This window comes from Dendrobates tinctorius, unplaced genomic scaffold (assembly GCF_039654945.1).
Source record: "Dendrobates tinctorius isolate UK_male_01 unplaced genomic scaffold, ASM3965494v1 ptg000205l, whole genome shotgun sequence".
Taxonomy (NCBI): domain Eukaryota; kingdom Metazoa; phylum Chordata; class Amphibia; order Anura; family Dendrobatidae; genus Dendrobates; species Dendrobates tinctorius.
In genome coordinates this window covers 2,481,069-2,498,744 of record NW_027361872.1, presented here as the reverse complement: position 1 = coordinate 2,498,744, position 17,676 = coordinate 2,481,069, and the positions used below count along the sequence as shown (strand labels likewise).

General features: G+C 48.1%; 1 protein-coding gene across 2 annotated transcripts in view; it reads right to left on the bottom strand.

The window, feature by feature from the left end:
• Positions 1-17,676, bottom strand: part of MSH2 (mutS homolog 2) — a 194,231-nt gene that overhangs the window by 165,657 nt on the left and 10,898 nt on the right. The window contains exon 1 of one of the 2 annotated variants that reach the window (XM_073554008.1): positions 7,781-7,889. The exons of the other annotated variant lie outside the window; for it this stretch is intronic. The gene's annotated coding sequence lies outside the window, so the exon portion shown is untranslated. Of the gene's footprint in view, positions 1-7,780; positions 7,890-17,676 lie in introns of those variants that run through there. 2 annotated transcript variants of the gene reach the window in all.

Below are 17,676 nucleotides of genomic sequence, written 5' to 3'. Positions count from 1 at the left end.
TTTGCTTTTCTACCCAGCTAATCATTCTCTTTTCCATTAGGTCTATGGCATCAAGTGATTAAAAACTGACTAGCTGATTCCTTCTAAGCTTTATATAGAAACCGGAGGTCAATTTTCCCTGTATGAGTCAAGAGTCACTGCAAAAATCCCTAGACAGGGGGAGGTGGTGAAGGGGGGAATGATTCATGCAGGAAAAAGAGACTTCCTGTTTTACAGTGAAAAGAGAAGAATTTATTGGGTAGAAAGTCAAAATGAGCAATTGTAAGTACACAGTGCTGTATAATATGAGGATTGCTATATATTAAGAGGATGAAAACATTGAATGGAGCAGGTGTGCTCCTTTAAGTCGCACGTAAGTTGACATTAGGCAGTGCGGGTTAATTTACACAGGTTTTTTTTTCATGGAAGGTGCTTGAGATTTCTGCAAATCTCTTTTTATAACACTGCTACTGCAATACAAGGCCGATTTTGTATATATAAATGTGCAGTGGAAAATCGCTGCGTGGGAACACTAGCTTACGTCCCTCTCCCAACTCGGATAAGCCCCAGGTCTGAGCTGAAAGTGAAACAGATCACCAGGAAAAATTATTAAGTTATGCAGTTATAGCAAGTCGGCCTAGGTTCTAACTGCTAGATCGATGAGGGTCCCACCACTAGGACCCCCACCCATCATCCCATGTGTCATCTAAAGAGCAACTAACGTCCATTTCAAGATAATGGACACAAAACCCATGGACACACCTTTCTTTCCCCTGTTCTCCTTATGTCTAGACACGGTGTTCCTTTCAGAAATGGAGTTTCCCTTTATTATCTACTGAAGTCTCTGTACTGAATCTTAATGCATCAAGAACTGAACACACTGACGAGGACGACAGAAGCCGACATGCGAGTGCGGGAACATACACAAGAGATGAAGACCTATGAATATTTTATGGCGTTTATGCAACACGGAGCAAACATATGACATCAGTCAATCAGTCGCAAGCAAACTGCATATTGTTTATTAGCACTATTTAGATCAGCCTAAAAATGGTCGTCGGCAGCACTTCTCCCTGTGTAAGTAGAGGATAAGCTGCCGACGACCATTTTTAGGCTGATATAAATAGTGCTAATAAACAAGGACGAGTGGTCTTATAAACATTTATGTGGCAGAGGGTGCATGTAAAAGATGGATTTTTGGTTCTTACCGTAAAATCTCTTTCTTGGAGCCTTCATTGGGGGACACAGAATACCATGGGTGTATGCTGCTGCTGCTAGGAGGCTGACACTATGCAAAAACAATAAAATTAGCTCCTCCCCGGCAGTATACACCCACCGACAGGCACCAAGCACCTCAGTTGGTGAAAAAGCAGTAGGAGAAGCAACGAGAAAAAACTCGAACCATATGTACCAACCCAACAGGGGACTCTAAGACCCAACACGGTACAACTGAAAAAGGGAGGGTGCTGTGTCCCCCAATGAAGGCTCCAAGAAAGAGATTTTACGGTAAGAACCAAAAATCCATCTTTCTTTATCGCCTTATTGGGGGACACAGAATACCATGGGACGTCCCAAAGCAGTCCCAAGGGTGGGAACAGCAAAAAGGAACGAAAGTAACCGAAAGGCTCAGGTCGGCCGGTGAGCCACCGCCGCCTGCAGAACCTTCCTACCAACCACAGCATCAGACGAGGCCTGGGTATGAACCCTGTAGAACCTCGTGAAGGTGTGCAAGGATGACCAGGTTGCAGCCTTGCAAATTTGCATGGCCGAGGCCTGGTGACGAGCAGCCCACGAAGCCGCCACAGCCCGGGTGGAATGAGCTCTTACTCCCGGAGGGGGCCGCTTTTCCTGAAGACGATACGCTTCCAGAATGGTAGAACGAATCCAGCGAGCGATCGTGGATTTGGAAGCCGGAAGGCCCTTCTGGCGACCTTCAGAGATGATTAGCAAGGAATCGGACAGACGGAAGGAAGAGGTCCTGGCAAGATAGACACGCAGGGCTCTAACTACGTCCAGTTTGTGGAGAGACTTCTCAAGAGGATGAGATGGAGCCGGACAAAAAGAAGGAAGGACGATATCCTCATTGATATGGAAAGCGGAAACCACCTTTGGAAGAAAAGAAGGAACGGGCCTGAGGACGGCTTTGTCCTGATGGAGAACGAGGTAAGGGGAACGACATGACAAGGCCGCCAATTCAGAAACTCTTCTGATGGAGGAAATGGCGATCAAAAAGGTGACCTTCCAAGAGAGAAGGGACAAAGGAATGTCCTGGAGAGGCTCGAACGGCACCTTCTGGAGAACGAGGTTGAGATCCCACGGGTCTATTGGCGAATGATGAGGGGGAGCCACGTGGGAAACCCCTTGTAGAAAAGTCTTGACCTGTGGTAGAGAAGCTAGCTCTCTTTGGAAGAAGATAGAGAGAGCGGAAACCTGGCCCTTGAGCGTACTGAGGGACAGACCCGCGTCTAACCCAGCTTGAAGAAACCCTAGGATAGACGGGATAGAAAACGACATTGGGAAGACTTTGCTATCATCGCACCAACGGAAAAAAGCCTTCCAGTACCTATAGTAAATGCGGGAAGAGGCTGGTTTCCTGGCTCTGATCATAGTTTGAATAACCTGACTGGACAGACCTGATTCCTTTAGAATTGCGGTCTCAATGGCCATGCCGTCAAACTCAGAGACTGAGAATTCTCGTGGTAAAGGGGGCCTTGCGAGAGAAGGTCTGGACGGTCCGGAAGCCTCCAGGGAACGTCCGCGAGCATGTTGACCAGCTCCGCGTACCAAGGCCGTCTTGGCCAATCTGGAGCAACTAGAATCACTGGTACGCCTTCTGATTTTATCTTTTTTACCACCCGAGGGATCAATGCCAGAGGCGGGAACAAATACGGAAGTTGAAACTGGGACCACGGAGTCACCAGTGCGTCGCATGCGACGGCTAGAGGGTCCCTGGACCTGGCTACGAACTGCGGTACCTTGTGGTTCATCCGAGATGCCATGAGATCGACATCCGGGGTGCCCCAACGGTCGCATATCTGAGAGAAAACCGCGGGGTGCAGGGACCATTCGCCGGACGCTAGGCCCTGGCGACTCAGAAAGTCGGCTGCCCAATTTTCCACCCCTGGAATATGGACGGCAGAGATTGTCGGAACGTAACGTTCTGCCCAGCGGAATATCTTGGCCACTTCTGACATTACCTGTTTGCTGCGCGTACCCCCCTGATGGTTTATGTACGCCACGGTCGTGGCGTTGTCCGACTGAATGCGGACCGGCTTGCCGGAAAGGAGGGGCTGCCAGTGAAGAAGGGCAAGGAAAATCGCCCTGATCTCCAAAAGATTGATTGGAAGGAGAGACTCCTGTGGCTTCCAGCGTCCTTGGGCCGCTTTCTGATGGAACACGGCTCCCCATCCTAGAAGGCTTGCATCGGTGGTGATGATTTGCCACTGAGGAGGAAGGAAGGACCTCCCTTGGAGAACTGACGCTGGCCGTAGCCACCAAGTGAGAGACTGCCTCACTCTGAGAGGAAGCCGAATAGGACGGTCCAAGGACATCGTGGTCTTGTCCCAGGCTGAAAGCAGAGACAGCTGGAGAGGGCGAAGGTGGTACTGCGCAAAGGGCACTGCCTCCATGGAGGTCACCATCTTCCCCAGGACCTTCATGCCGAACCGAATGGGAATGGGAACAGGCCTCTTGAGAGATTTGATGCACTTGGACAGAGTTGCAAACTTTTCCTTTGGAAGAAAAACACGGGCTAGCTCCGTGTCGAATTCCATACCCAGAAAGGTCAGACGCTGGGTGGGGACCAGAATGGACTTCTCCTTGTTGACTAGCCAACCTAGGCGGCTGAGAGTGTCCAGGGTTATCTGAAGGCTCCGGAGACAGTCCTGGCGAGACGAACCCTTGATCAAAAGATCGTCCAGATAAGGGATGATGAGGATCCCTCTGGAGCGAAGGATGGCCATCACAGTCGCCATCACCTTCGTGAAAACCCGGGGCGCTGAAGCCAGGCCGAAAGGAAGAGCTGTGAACTGAAAGTGGTCTCCCTGAAACGCAAATCGAAGATACTTCTGATGTTGCACACATATTGGAATGTGGAGATAGGCATCCCGAATGTCCACCGAGCAGAGAAATTCCCCGGGCTCCATGGAAGCAATCACCGACCGAAGAGACTCCATCCTGAAATGGAGAATCTTCACGTGGCGATTGAGCAATTTGAGGTCCAGAATAGGACGAAGAGAGCCGTCTTTCTTCGGGACTACAAAGAGATTGGAGTAGAACCCGGAAAACCGTTCGTCTGAGGGAACGGGAACAATGACTCCGGCGGAAAGAAGGGAGGAAATGGCCTGCAGAAAACCCGGAATCTGGGCCCGCTGTCGCGGAGGCCGAGACCGGAAAAACCGTCTGTTCGGGAGTGAAGCAAATTCGATTTTGTAACCGGATGCGACGAGTTCTCTGACCCAAGCGTCGTCTACAACGGACAGCCAAGCATCCGCGAAAAAGGAAAGTCTGCCGCCCACCCTGGAAGGAATTCCAGGTGGGGGTGACCCGTCACTTAGACGAAAATCTGCCGGAATTGGCTCCTGCAGATCTGGAATATTGTCCTCTAGATCTCCAGCGAGGAGCGGGTTTGTAGGAAGGTTTCCTCTGATCCCGCTCCCTGGTGGCAGGCGGCCGATCCTGTTGAGTGGCCCTCTCCGTGGCAGAGAAGGGACGAAAAGGCCTGAATGGTCGAAACCCCCTTCCGTTGAAGGGGCGTTTTGGTCGAGACTGGGGAAGCGAAGTACTTTTGCCTCCAGTGGCATCGGAAATTATCTGATCCAGCTTTGCTCCAAAGAGCCTAGAGCCATGGAATGGCAGATTGGTAAGCGACTTTTTCGAAGTAGTGTCCGCATTCCATGACTTTAGCCAAAGGACTCGGCGTACAGCTACTATGTTGCTGTTAGCCCTTGCTACGCAGCCGGCCGCGTCCAAGGAGGCGGCCAAAAGGTATTTTCCCGCCTGGTTAATCTGATCTGCAAGATCTGCCAATTCGTCTTGAGGAGCTGACGCTAAGATGCCTCTGCGAAGGATTTTTGCCCAAGCGGAAATGACCTTCGCCACCCAGGCGGATGCGAAAATAGGGCAGAGAGAGGTGCCAGATGCCTCAAAGATAGATTTAGCCAGAGATTCAATCTGCCTGTCAGAAGGATCTTTGAGCGACGCCCCGTCTGGAAGAGAGAGAACCGTTTTAGAGGCTATCCGGGATACTGGAGGATCTACCTCTGGAGCCTTGGACCACTTTGAGAGCAGTTCTGCGTCAAAGGGGTACAGAACGTCCAAATACTTGCGGCCTGAGAAACGTTGTTCAGGGCGCTCCCAGTGTTTGGCTAAGGTAGTATTAAAATCGTTGTGATTGGGAAAGGTTCGGGACGGAGGTCTGGCTCGTCTAAGGACAACCGAGCCTTCCTGAGCTGGAGCCTCATCCTGTTTAAGTTTTAGTGTTTGGAAGATAGCTGCAAGCAAACTATCGACCATGTCCCGCGTTTTAGAAACGCTGTTCCCCTCAGAGCTAGCTTCCGAATGAGAATCATCGCCTGACTGAAGGCTGTCATCTGAGGAAGGAGAAGGAGGCCTGGGAGCAGAAGGGCCCTGCGAGCTCGAGGACGAAGAGGACCGAGCCCGCTTCCTAGAAGACCTTCCCCGTCTGTCTCTCTGAAGGTCGCGGTCAGGTGCGGACGACTCACCCCGAGAGGTGGTCGGGGCAGAGGTGGCTGAGGATAGCTGAGGTAATCGTTCTAAAACCTGGACCAGCGACTGTGATACTTTTGTCAAGTCAGACACAGACTGTGACATTGTAACGGCCCACTCCGGGGGGAGAGAGGAGGGAAGAGCGCCCTCCGCCCGGGACTCTGTGCGCTCCTGAGATGCTGACATATTGGAAGGACTGCAGGGGGGGCAGAATGGAGACGACTGACCTGATGCCCACTTCTTTTTACAGCGCGCACAGGCGTAATAGATAGCGGTGGGCCTGACAGAGAGGGGAGGCTGGCATTCCAAAGAGAAAGAAGCCCTGTGATGGGCTAGAAAAGGCGCGCTGAAAGAGCGCGCTCAGGAATGGAGGAGGGAGCAGAGAAATTCCCCTGGCTGAGGGGAAAGTGAAAGTGAAAGTGACGGCGCCCGCGCCGGCGCTGCAACCCCTTGCCCACCCCGACATACCGCGCTCAGGATGAAATATGAAGCGGTCCCCTGCTTGCGACGCTGCTGCGGTGAGTGAAGAAATCCGCAGCGTCTCACTGACTAAGAGGGGAAGGGATAGTTCCATTGTGAGAGCGCGCGGCAGGCAAAAAGGGCGGGAGATTCAAAAACAGTGGACCTGTAATCCCAAGATCCAACTTCTCCCATGCACTGGAGCTTATGCGGGGGCCGGAGGGAACGTACAGGCACTTACCTGACGTCCCTGAAGAGGATGACCACAGGGGCCCACGGGGAAACGGCAGGCCGCTGGGGGGAAGGGAGTCCTCTGTACCCGCATCCTGCAGAAGACGGCTTGAAATACCTGCGATCGCCGTCTTCCTCTCAGCCCTGTCCCGAGAGAGGGGTGAGGAGGGGGATTCGGCAAGGACTAGCCACCTGTCCACAACCCTTATCACCGGAAGGCGAAAGGGAAAAGTCCTGCCTGCGGTACTGAGAGTTGCGATGTGGATGACACCACACTGCTCGCTCAGCCGCATGATATGGGAAATCAGGGTGACAACTACACCCTGTTTCCCGATGGAAAATAACCTAAAAGACAAAAGAGGGAAAAATTAAAAAGTTCAGACTAAACCTGAAAAGAAAAAAGCGGATCTGGGGAGATCCCGGTCCGCCTCCTACAGACACTAAGCACAAACTGAGGTGCTTGGTGCCTGTCGGTGGGTGTATACTGCCGGGGAGGAGCTAATTTTATTGTTTTTGCATAGTGTCAGCCTCCTAGCAGCAGCAGCATACACCCATGGTATTCTGTGTCCCCCAATAAGGCGATAAAGAAATAAGCAAAGCGATATGTAAAAAGAGCCCACACAAGCACGCTCAGGGTACACCCCTGAAGAGCACTTTGTGACCCAGTTCGAAGAAAAATACTTAAAACTGAGTTTTAGTGTCTTCAGCAAATAAAGGTGTGAGGAATGTATCTTTGCAGAGCTAGGCTAACAAGACATTCATCTTTGGTATCATGCTGGGTGATACAATCCATAAAGGGGTTTTCATACCACCGTAACTTAACACAAAAAAAAAAAGAAAAAAAAAAAAAAAAACTTTTGCATTAGAGCTTGCAAGTGCAGCTCTGAAGCAGACATGTGGCTGGAGCTGTCAAATTAAAGCTGCACTCTAACATGGGATACATGAAATTTGAATTGCATTCCTGCTCTAGAAAATAAGTAAAAATTCAGGTACTTAGCACATGAATTGCCAACTCATGTATGCCCAACAGCTGTCGACAAGGCCACCTTTGTCCTTGCCCAGGAGAGGTATCATATTAGGTTAGGTTCCCAGCAAAGGTCGCCTCATCGATGGCTGTTGGGCATGCATGAATTGGCCAATTCATGCGCTAATCAACTTCATTTTGACCTATTTTCTAAAGCAGGAATGCAATCCCAATTTTATATATTCCATGTTTGCATACTACAGCTTTAAACGGAATCTGTCACCACATTTCACCTATCTATACTATTAACATGAACATGGGCATACAGGCTTTAAAATGCTGAAAAAAGTCCTCCCTGTGTGTCTCATATCAGATGCCTTGTTGCTGAGAAATCATTTTTTATCACTTTATATAAATTACCTTTTCCCGGCTCTGTGGAGGTTGCCCCTCTAATGCCACAGCGGCAAAGCATTGGAAAACACTCTGCTCAGACCATCAGCTCAATAAGTCATGTCAATCATTCGGGGGGGGGGGGTAAATTCCTTCTTTTACAATTATTCCTCTCCCGCTCTTATCATTTAGGAGGGGCTGGAGCCATGTCTGAACATGTGTGCAATTACATGCAGGATAAGAAACAAGAAAGAAAAAAAAAAAAATCACCAAGTGTACGATGTCTGCTCTCAACGTGGATTAAGGGTATGTGCACACGTTGCGGATTGCTGTGCAGAATTTACCAAGCAGAATGTTAGGGCTGGCGGAACGCACCAAATTATAAAATAATAGTAGGTGCGTTCGCAGCCCGGGGTCCACCGTGCAGAGGTGGTACACTTCTGCTAAGTAATGGCGGAAGAATTAAGTGGTGTGAAACCAGTCACACGTGGGTTACGTCACCCAATGTGAACAGGGGCGAACTCTGTTAACGCACAGAGCCGCACAACCGCTGAACGTAGATGCTGGAGCCTGTTAAGCTCACAGAGCCCGGCCAAAAGAGCGCAGTGTACGGCCACAAAACTCTACCCCAAGGACACGGGGTTAGAGTCCTTCTACGCCCACTGAACGCGCGGCGTCGCTGCCGCGAACGCCGCTATAGACGCTGGCTATGGAGCACTTGCACTGAGGCGTGCCAAGTCCCTGGTGAGGATTGATGCCTGACTCAACCTCTGTCCTACCTACGCCTAAGCCTGGGCGCTAGCAAGCTAGGCTGCACAACACATGCGTACCAAGGGTAGGGGTTTCTTAATGAGTCATTCACCAGAGACATTCATGTGTGCATACATCACTCACTCCACATAGTCTGTAAATACAGTCTATACTAACGCATGGGCGAGCGGCCATGCGAACCTTTTATAGCCGCAAGCGTCCGGAACCCTCCTGGCTTCTCGGATGGGCCAATCCGAACAGGAGCAGGACCTGAGCACGTGACCTTCGATCTCCAATGGGAGATCACTCCACGGGCATGCTCAGTGGCCCGACATGAGGACTTAGTCCCTGGAGAATCTCGCTGCTGAGCAGCATGTATTGACATAGCTGTGCCAGAGGTGGCAGCAGCAAGCAAACCCACGGAGCTGGTCTGGGCAGAGCGCCTGGACCGACGAGTTTGCTGAGCAACCTCCTCTGCGGCTGGAGGGGAATGGGAGACCGCTGGAAGTAAGGCTCGGGATTCTCGCTGTGCAGCGACAGGAATCCGACACCTAACACAGAATCTGCTATTTTTGGCAGAATCTGCAGGTCAAAATCCGTGCCTTTTTCCTGTGGATTTGCCCTGCGTTTTTACACCTGCGGATTCCTATAATGGAATGGGTATAAAAATGCTGCGGAATCTGCACAAAGAATTGACATGCTGCGGAAAATAAACTGCTGCGTTTCCACACAGATTTTTCCACAACATGTGCACAGCGGTTTTTATTTCCCATAGATTTACATTGTACTGTAAATCACTAGGAAAACCGCTGCGGATCCGCAACGTGTGCACATACCCTAAAACTGCACATACAGAGAAAAGTCCCAGACAAGTCCTAGAGATACACGGAGGCGTCTAGGAGCTGATCTCCTCTTACATGTATCAGCCGGGTAATGTTGGATAGTCAATGATGACACCTCGCGGAGGAGTTTGCGCAGCTTCAAGTTTTGCTACTTTATTCCACTTCTGACTACAGGAGAAATTTTCCATATCTACAGGCAATATGGCGTTATTCCATACCCTGCAACCTGGTTACACCACATTAAAGAGTACAGTATTGCACATGACCAGACAAATAAAGGTGGGGCAGAACGATAACTCATTTATTTAGTGCAATGTTGCAAGATTCAAACCTAGTGCAACGGTAAAATGAAAAAAGAAAAAAAAAAAAAAAAACACAAATCATAAAAATAACACTTAAAAAGAATAGACCCTTCCTGTAAGATCTCGCCTTTTACGAGAAGAGAAGGGCAGGCTTCATGATGTAGGAAAACACCTTTGCCTCAATACCTCCCACATAATAGTCAGGCCTGACAGGACTTGTGCTGGAGCCTGGTGTGAGTTGAAAGCCTTCTTGTATCTGGGTGCTGCCTACACAAACTATGCTCCAAAAGCAACAAATCTCTGCAGAAGAGCGGCACCATGCAAAAGGGAATAGAGCGGCAGAATCGGGGGAGCTTGGGGTATATAAAGGGAAGAGTGGTATCGGATCCAGAGGCAGGATGTTATGGAGCAGGAGGAGCTGAGCACATTTATATACATTTTTGTGGGAAAAGTGACATTAAATCTTGCCTTTCATTCACTGAATTCCCTGCTATATGTATCCATGAGCTCAGTGGGGCGTCCTACCCTGTGACTGACAGTCTTCCCTGAATGACTGCTTGCAGAGATCACTGTCAATTAGAGGTGAGTGAATAGAATTCGAGTGAAACTAAATTCTACTCAAATTTTACAAAAATCTGCAGTAGCAATTCGCTTCCGCACAGATTTAGCAAGATAACCACCATTTTGCGACACCCCTCCGATCCCTCATTGCATCTTCAAATTCTCGCATCTTCTGATCACCGGTGCGGTTCTGCTCATGCGTGCGTGAGATCTCGCCGTGACGTCATGACCTGACACATTCCTCCCAGGTCACATCAGAGCCAGAAGTCCCGACTCAATGTGAGAGGCCCGGGGATTTCAGCTTTCATGGAGGTGATAAGGAGATACAAAAAAGACCGGACGTACGATGGTGAGGAGTGTAGGGACTGGAGATGTGAGCAGTAAGAGTGTAGCGATTTTCTTTCATTTCACGTTCATGATGTTCTGGGGTCTTTCGAAACCTCAGAAAATAATAAGGGACCTTAAATTAAACTTCCTGGGAAAAACATCTACTGTCAATCACAGACTAGGACAAGCCACACACAAAAAGCTGGGATTTTATTGAATAAAATACAAGTTATACTAAATCTTTTCCAACAGACATATAAAATATTCTACTCGTTGCGCCTTCTCTATACCGTGTTGTCCACAGATCAGACTGCAGTACAGCATGACCGGATCCTTTTAAAGATAGTGAGGAATTAACACTAAATTTATAATAAGTTTGCAGAAATTTATAGATACAATATAAGCGTACTTTACTTACATAAAACCTCTAAAATCAACAAAAATTATTGGCCTCATCAAGCCAAAAATTACTGTACATGTAAGCAAAGATGAAATGGCAAGCTCACACAGGTCTACAAGAAAGCCTAGTGAGACGCAACGCCACTCCCTGGTAATAAACTGCTACTAGGACAGTCTCCTAAAAGGAGTAAACTGATGCATCCGCAGAACGGATGTTTATATTTAGAGAGGATCAAGCAAGTATAGATAATTATTTCCTGTACAGCTTTGGTTCTAGTTACACCATGCCTGTGCAATAGTAATTTAGAAATGGGCGGACACCTGGATGCTCAGGTCCGGCGGGTTTGGCCGAACAGTTAGAAGAAGTTCGAGTTCGGATACCAGAACATTACCGGGACGAACATCCAGTGTTTGCCGTGCTGTAATGAAAACACTGCTTCTGATCGGCAGTAAACATCAACACAGCTGCAGTTCCCACGCTGTCAAAAGAAAGAGTGAGCGCGCAGCTGTGATCTGAGGCATAAAACTTACCTCCGGTCATTGGTGTTGGCTGATGGGACTATTGCTCCCATCAGTCAACACCTGCTGCTGCTGCTGCAAATAACAGTGAGATCAGGAGCAGCTGATGGAAGTATTCATCAGCCAGCATCTGTGCTGTAAATAATTAAAAAAATAAAAGCGTGGGTACTCCCTGTATTCTTGATAACCAGCCATGCAAAACTCACAGCTGGGGGCTCCAACCCTCAGAATGCTTTAGCCAGGATGATGATTTTACCGCCGATCAGAAGCGGTGTTTGCCACGCTGTCGTGCACATGACAGCAGGGCAAACACCCGGTATTTGGGGGGGAGCTGAAACCGAACAGTAACACAGACTTCCTGGTGAAGTCCGTGTTCGGTGTCCGTGCCCGAATAGTAGGTGTTCGGTAAGGACGCCACACTTTACTGTTCGGGATCGCCAATCTCTAGTGATGATCAAAAAGATTCTTAAGATCCTGGTCCAGCGGCCACATTGGACCCGAGCCCTGAGAACATCCACTTACCTGCCGACATCCCAAGTGCCTACCCCGAATAGTATGTGAAAAATGAGGATGAATGAACTCATGGAGATCAACATGCAACACTGCGGAGACACCATCACGTTTCTCAACGCAGTGATTCTAGAGCAATGCCCCCATCCCTATGCCAAAACATGGTATCCATCCTACTCCACACTGATGAGGGGCAATACCCAGAAACAGCAGTCTGTGGATGGATACCATGTTTTGGCATAGGTGGTTTCCTTCATTGGAGACTGCCCTTCCTGTGGTTGTTCCTTCCCGGGACCTGGCTAGTCATTGCTTGCGTTGAGAAACATGTGATGGTGTCTCCGCAGCTTGTGTTTTGCATACCCCAAATAGTAGGCTGTCACAATGTCTTTGCTGCGGCAAAACACACTCATGACATTGCGTTGCGGCTACTAGTTAAAAAAAGGTGCTGAGGATGGCAGCAGGTAGGAGGCAGATCTCATGGCTCTGGTTTGGTGGCCACTAGACCATGGTTCTGCTAATCTGGGACAACACCCCGATTCATACTTCCAGCCATTGTATTAATGGCCATTGTATTAATAAAAAAAAATAAATAAATGTGGTACTGGTGGAAAGAATAGTGGACACTCCTGTTCAGAAAATCCCAATCTGCTGCATTTTCCTATATAGTTGAGTAAAGTGTACAGTGGGGCAAAAAAGTATTTAGTCAGTCAGCAATAGTGCAAGTTCCACCACTTAAAAAGATGAGAGGCGTCTGTAATTTACATCATAGGTAGACCTCAACTATGGGAGACAAACTGAGAAAAAAAAATCCAGAAAATCACATTGTCGTTTTTTTTTTCGTTTTATTTGCATATTATGGTGGAAAATAAGTATTTGGTCAGAAACAAGCAATCAAGATTTCTGGCTCTCACAGACCTGTAACTTCTTCTTTAAGAGTCTCCTCTTTCCTCCACTCATTACCTGTAGTAATGGCACCTGTTTAAACTTGCTATCAGTATAAAAAGACACCTGTGCACACCCTCAAACAGTCTGACTCCAAACTCCACTATGGTGAAGACCAAAGAGCTGTCAAAGGACACCAGAAACAAAATTGTAGCCCTGCACCAGGCTGGGAAGACTGAATCTGCAATAGCCAACCAGCTTGGAGTGAAGAAATCAACTGTGGGAGCAATAATTAGAAAATGGAAGACATACAAGACCACTGATAATCTCCCTCGATCTGGTGCTCCACGCAAAATCCCCCCCCGTGGGGTCAGAATGATTACAAGAACGGTGAGCAAAAATCCCAGAACCACGCGGGGGGACCTAGTGAATGAACTGCAGAGAGCTGGGACCAATGTAACAAGGCCTACCATAAGTAACACACTACGCCACCATGGACTCAGATCCTGCAGTGCCAGACGTGTCCCACTGCTTAAGCCTGTACATGTACGGGCCCATCTGAAGTTTGCTAGAGAGTATTTGGATGATCCAGAGGAGTTTTGGGAGAATGTCCTATAGTCTGATGAAACCAAACTGGAACTGTTTGGTAGAAACACAACTTGTCGTGTTTGGAGGAAAAAGAATACTGAGTTGCATCCATCAAACACCATACCTACTGTAAAGCATGGTGGTGGAAACATCATGCTTTGGGGCTGTTTCTCTGCAAAGGGGCCAGGACGACTGATCCGGGTACATGAAAGAATGAATGGGGCCATGTATCGTGAGATTTTGAGTGCAAACCTCCTTCCATCAGCAAGGGCATTGATGATGAAACGTGGCTGGGTCTTTCAACATGACAATGATCCAAAGCACACTGCCAGGGCAACGAAGGAGTGGCTTCGTAAGAAGCATTTCAAGGTCCTGGAGTGGCCTAGCCAGTCTCCAGATCTCAACCCTATAGAAAACCTTTGGAGGGAGTTGAAAGTCCGTGTTGCCAAGCGAAAAGCCAAAAACATCACTGCTCTAGAGGAGATCTGCATGGAGGAATGGGCCAACATACCAACAACAGTGTGTGGCAACCTTGTGAAGACTTACAGAAAACGTTTGACCTCTGTCATTGCCAACAAAGGATATATCACAAAGTATTGAGATGAAATTTTGTTTCTGACCAAATACTTATTTTCCACCATAATATGCAAATAAAATGAAAAAAAAAACAGACAATGTGATTTTCTGGATTTTTTTTTCTCAGTTTGTCTCCCATAGTTGAGGTCTACCTATGATGTAAATTACAGACGCCTCTCATCTTTTTAAGTGGTGGAACTTGCACTATTGCTGACTGACTAAATACTTTTTTGCCCCACTGTATGTAAATGCAAACCAGCCGGACAAAAGCTAAAAGGACGCTCGGCAGCCTCCATTAGGTGACGGTCGTCCCAAGGGTACATTTGGCAAATGCGCATAAGACGAGTCCAACATATTCTTTTTTCTTTATTACTATCCAAAACAGCAGAATATCAAATAATTGCCACTATTGCTCCACTACATAGCGTTTTCATTAGGAAAAAAAACACAAAACAAAAAAAAACACTCTTTAAAATGATATTCTAGTAGGGAGCAGTACTTAGCTATCCATAGGATAGATGATAACGTCTAGATTTGTAGGGGTCCGGCTGCTGAGGGCCTTGCAGTTCGGCAGAACTTTTAACCCAGCTAGAATGATGAGGCCTTATCCACCTCTGCTGCATTCATTCCCTATGAGACTGCTCTCACCTACACCTCCAAAACATCTCTGGAATTCAACTTTTTCTTACCTGTAAACTAGGCAAAAACTTACTGTCTCTCTCACCCATTCTCGTCTGGACTACTGCAACTATTTACTAATTAGTCTCTCTCTTACCCAACTCTCCTCTCTCCAATACGCCCTGAAAGCTGCACCCGGGGTCATATTCCTCTCCAACAACTACACGGATGCCTCCACCCTGTGCCAGTGATTGCACTGGTTGCCCATCCGTTACAGAGTCCAATTAAATGTGTCACTGTCACCCACCAAGCTCTCCACAGATCAGCACCACCCTACATCATTTCCCTCATCTCTATCACCCTACCCATGCACTCCATTCTGCTAATTTCCGAAGACTAACATCCTCAACAATCTAAACCTCCCTTTCCAGTCTCCAAGACTTCTCGAGTGCTGCGTCACTTCTGTGGAATACACTATTCAGGACAATTAAATTGATCCCCAATGCCCACAGTTTTAAGCACATCCTAAAAACACATTCCTTTAGACTGGCCTACCACCTAACCACCTCACATATGTAACTATTCCAGTTTTGCCCTGCCAACATTTTCTTCTAAACCAGGACCCTTGTATTATCTGTTTACACAGCCTCCATGCACTTATTAGCACTTTGTATCTATACTGTACACATACTGGTTGGTTACCGGTTCATGCAGCGTTATGTGAACACCCTATTTATTATATTATGGCTGGAACGTACAACACAAATACATTTTACCATTTACGTTTTGTGTCTCCCCTCTTATTTCCTCATAAATTGTGAGCTTGTGAACAGCAGGGCCCTCACTCCTCTTGGTATCTGTTGAATTATGTGTTATTCTATAATGTCTCTATTGTCTGTACAAGTCCCATTGTACAGAAATGTAAAGTGATGCAGAATATGTTGGCGCTATAGAAATAAAAATTATCATCACTGCTTTGTTCTCGGATTTTTCCGGCAGTCTCATAGGGATTGAATGGAAATATGCAAATAAAGTCAGTGGAGCCTCATTTAAGAGTCTCGAACACGGGACTAGCCAGATCTTCCACCAGGGAAGGACCCAGCCAAGGAGTGGCTCCTTTCGGAAACCACCAATACCACCATATTAAGTGGCCCTTTAAGTCAATAATTGCTCCCACCTAGCCAAAATCCTACTCCACACTGATGAGGGGCAACACCCCAAAACAGCTGTCTGTGGATGGATACGTGGCCTTGGTATTTCCCTTGTCATATCTGTAAACTCGTAAAGAGCTGGATATTGACTTAAAGGGCCACTTAATATGGTGGTATTGGTGGTTTCCAAAAGGAGCCACTCCTTGGCTGGGTCCTTCCCTGGAGGAAGATCTGGCTAGTCCCGTGTTTGAGACTCTTAAATGAGGCTACACGGACTTTATTTGCATATTCGTATTTCCCAGGGAGCAATGCACCTAGGATTTCACTGATTGAGCGCCTTTGCCGGCTGCCGCAGTGTTTTCTTTGACTGGTCTCCCTGAGGTCAGTGATTGTTTCATGATGAGGGATTGAATGGAGCAGATGTCGCGTAGACACACTGCCAATTCATTCTAACAAGGTTAAAAGTGCCCTCTTCTGGCGCACAATAGGTGTCCAAGCAGTCGGAAATTATCTCCTAACTGCAGGATAATAGACCCGAAATCCTCCCTCCCTGAAATAACATTTTCATAAAAAACAATTTTTAAAGGGAATCAGTCACCAGGTTTTTACTACCCCATCTAAAAATCAGCATGATGTAGACACAAAAACGCTGATTCTGATGATGTGTCACTTACCGGGCTGCTTGGTACAGTTTTGATTAAAAAACTTATTTGCTGTAGATCTAGCAGTTCTCTGAATGAAGAGCTCTATATAAGCCCACCCACACCATTGATTGGCAGCTTTCTGTGGGGGACCGGCTTGGATAAACAGGCAGCAGGTTTACTAGTCCTATAGTGATAATCTCATGCTGATAAAACAATGATTTTACAAATTATACAGCAAGCAGCCCAGTAAGTGACATAGCTGGAATCAAGATCTCATCTGTAGATCAAGCTGCTCTCAGATTAGGTGGCAAAAACCTGTTCGCAGAACCCTTCCACAGGTGGAAATGTGACCGCTAAGATTCCGACGGAGTGTCAGAACGAATGGAGCGGCGGTCAACCATGCAATCTGCCGTCTCATTCTAACAGGAATAACAGTGCCCCGTTCTGCCAATCGGTGGGGAGTCCAGCAGTCAGAAGCCACCAATCTAGAAGTTAGCACCTATCTTTTACATAAGTGCTAAAGGGTTAGGCTAGTTTCACATTAGCGCTTTTGAGCGCAGCGACGTCCTGCGCACGGCCGCCGCTAAGCCCCGCCCCTGCCGTGCCTCCGCCGGTAGCTCCGCCTTCCGGCGCATGACGCTGCATGCGTCCCCTATCTTTATCACTGGGGGCGCAGGCCGTGCGCAGTATGCGTTTGGCGGCGCATGCGTCCTTTTGACGGTGCGCAACCTGCTGCAGTTTGGTTGCGCCGGCGCACCGTCAAAAAGGCGCATGCGCCGCCAAACGCATACTGCGCACGGCCTGCGCCCCCAGTGATAAAGATAGGGGACGCAGGACGCATGCAGCGTCATGCGCCGGTAGGCGGAGCTACCGGCGGAGGCGCGGCAGGGGCGGGGCTTAGCGGCGGCCGTGCGCAGGCCGTCACTGCGCTCAAAAGCGCTAATGTGAAACTAGCCTCATTCTGTTAGGTAGAAGTTAATAGCACAATTGATAGTAACATTTCCGCTCCTAGAGTCGGAGATAGAACGCTAAAGAAATTACTGCACTCCAATGGAAATCGGAGAGATCAGACCGCATTGCCCGAACTGACCAGTGGCTCTCATGACCCGAGCGTGGTGACAGATCCATATAATTCAATGAGCTGTCAAGCTTGAATCAGGAGAGTCGCCAATTTGCATCTGAACTTGGTCCGATTTATACGGCCTTCTGACTGCGCCCTAAAAGAAAGGAAGCAGTGTGATTGCACCAGGCCAGTTT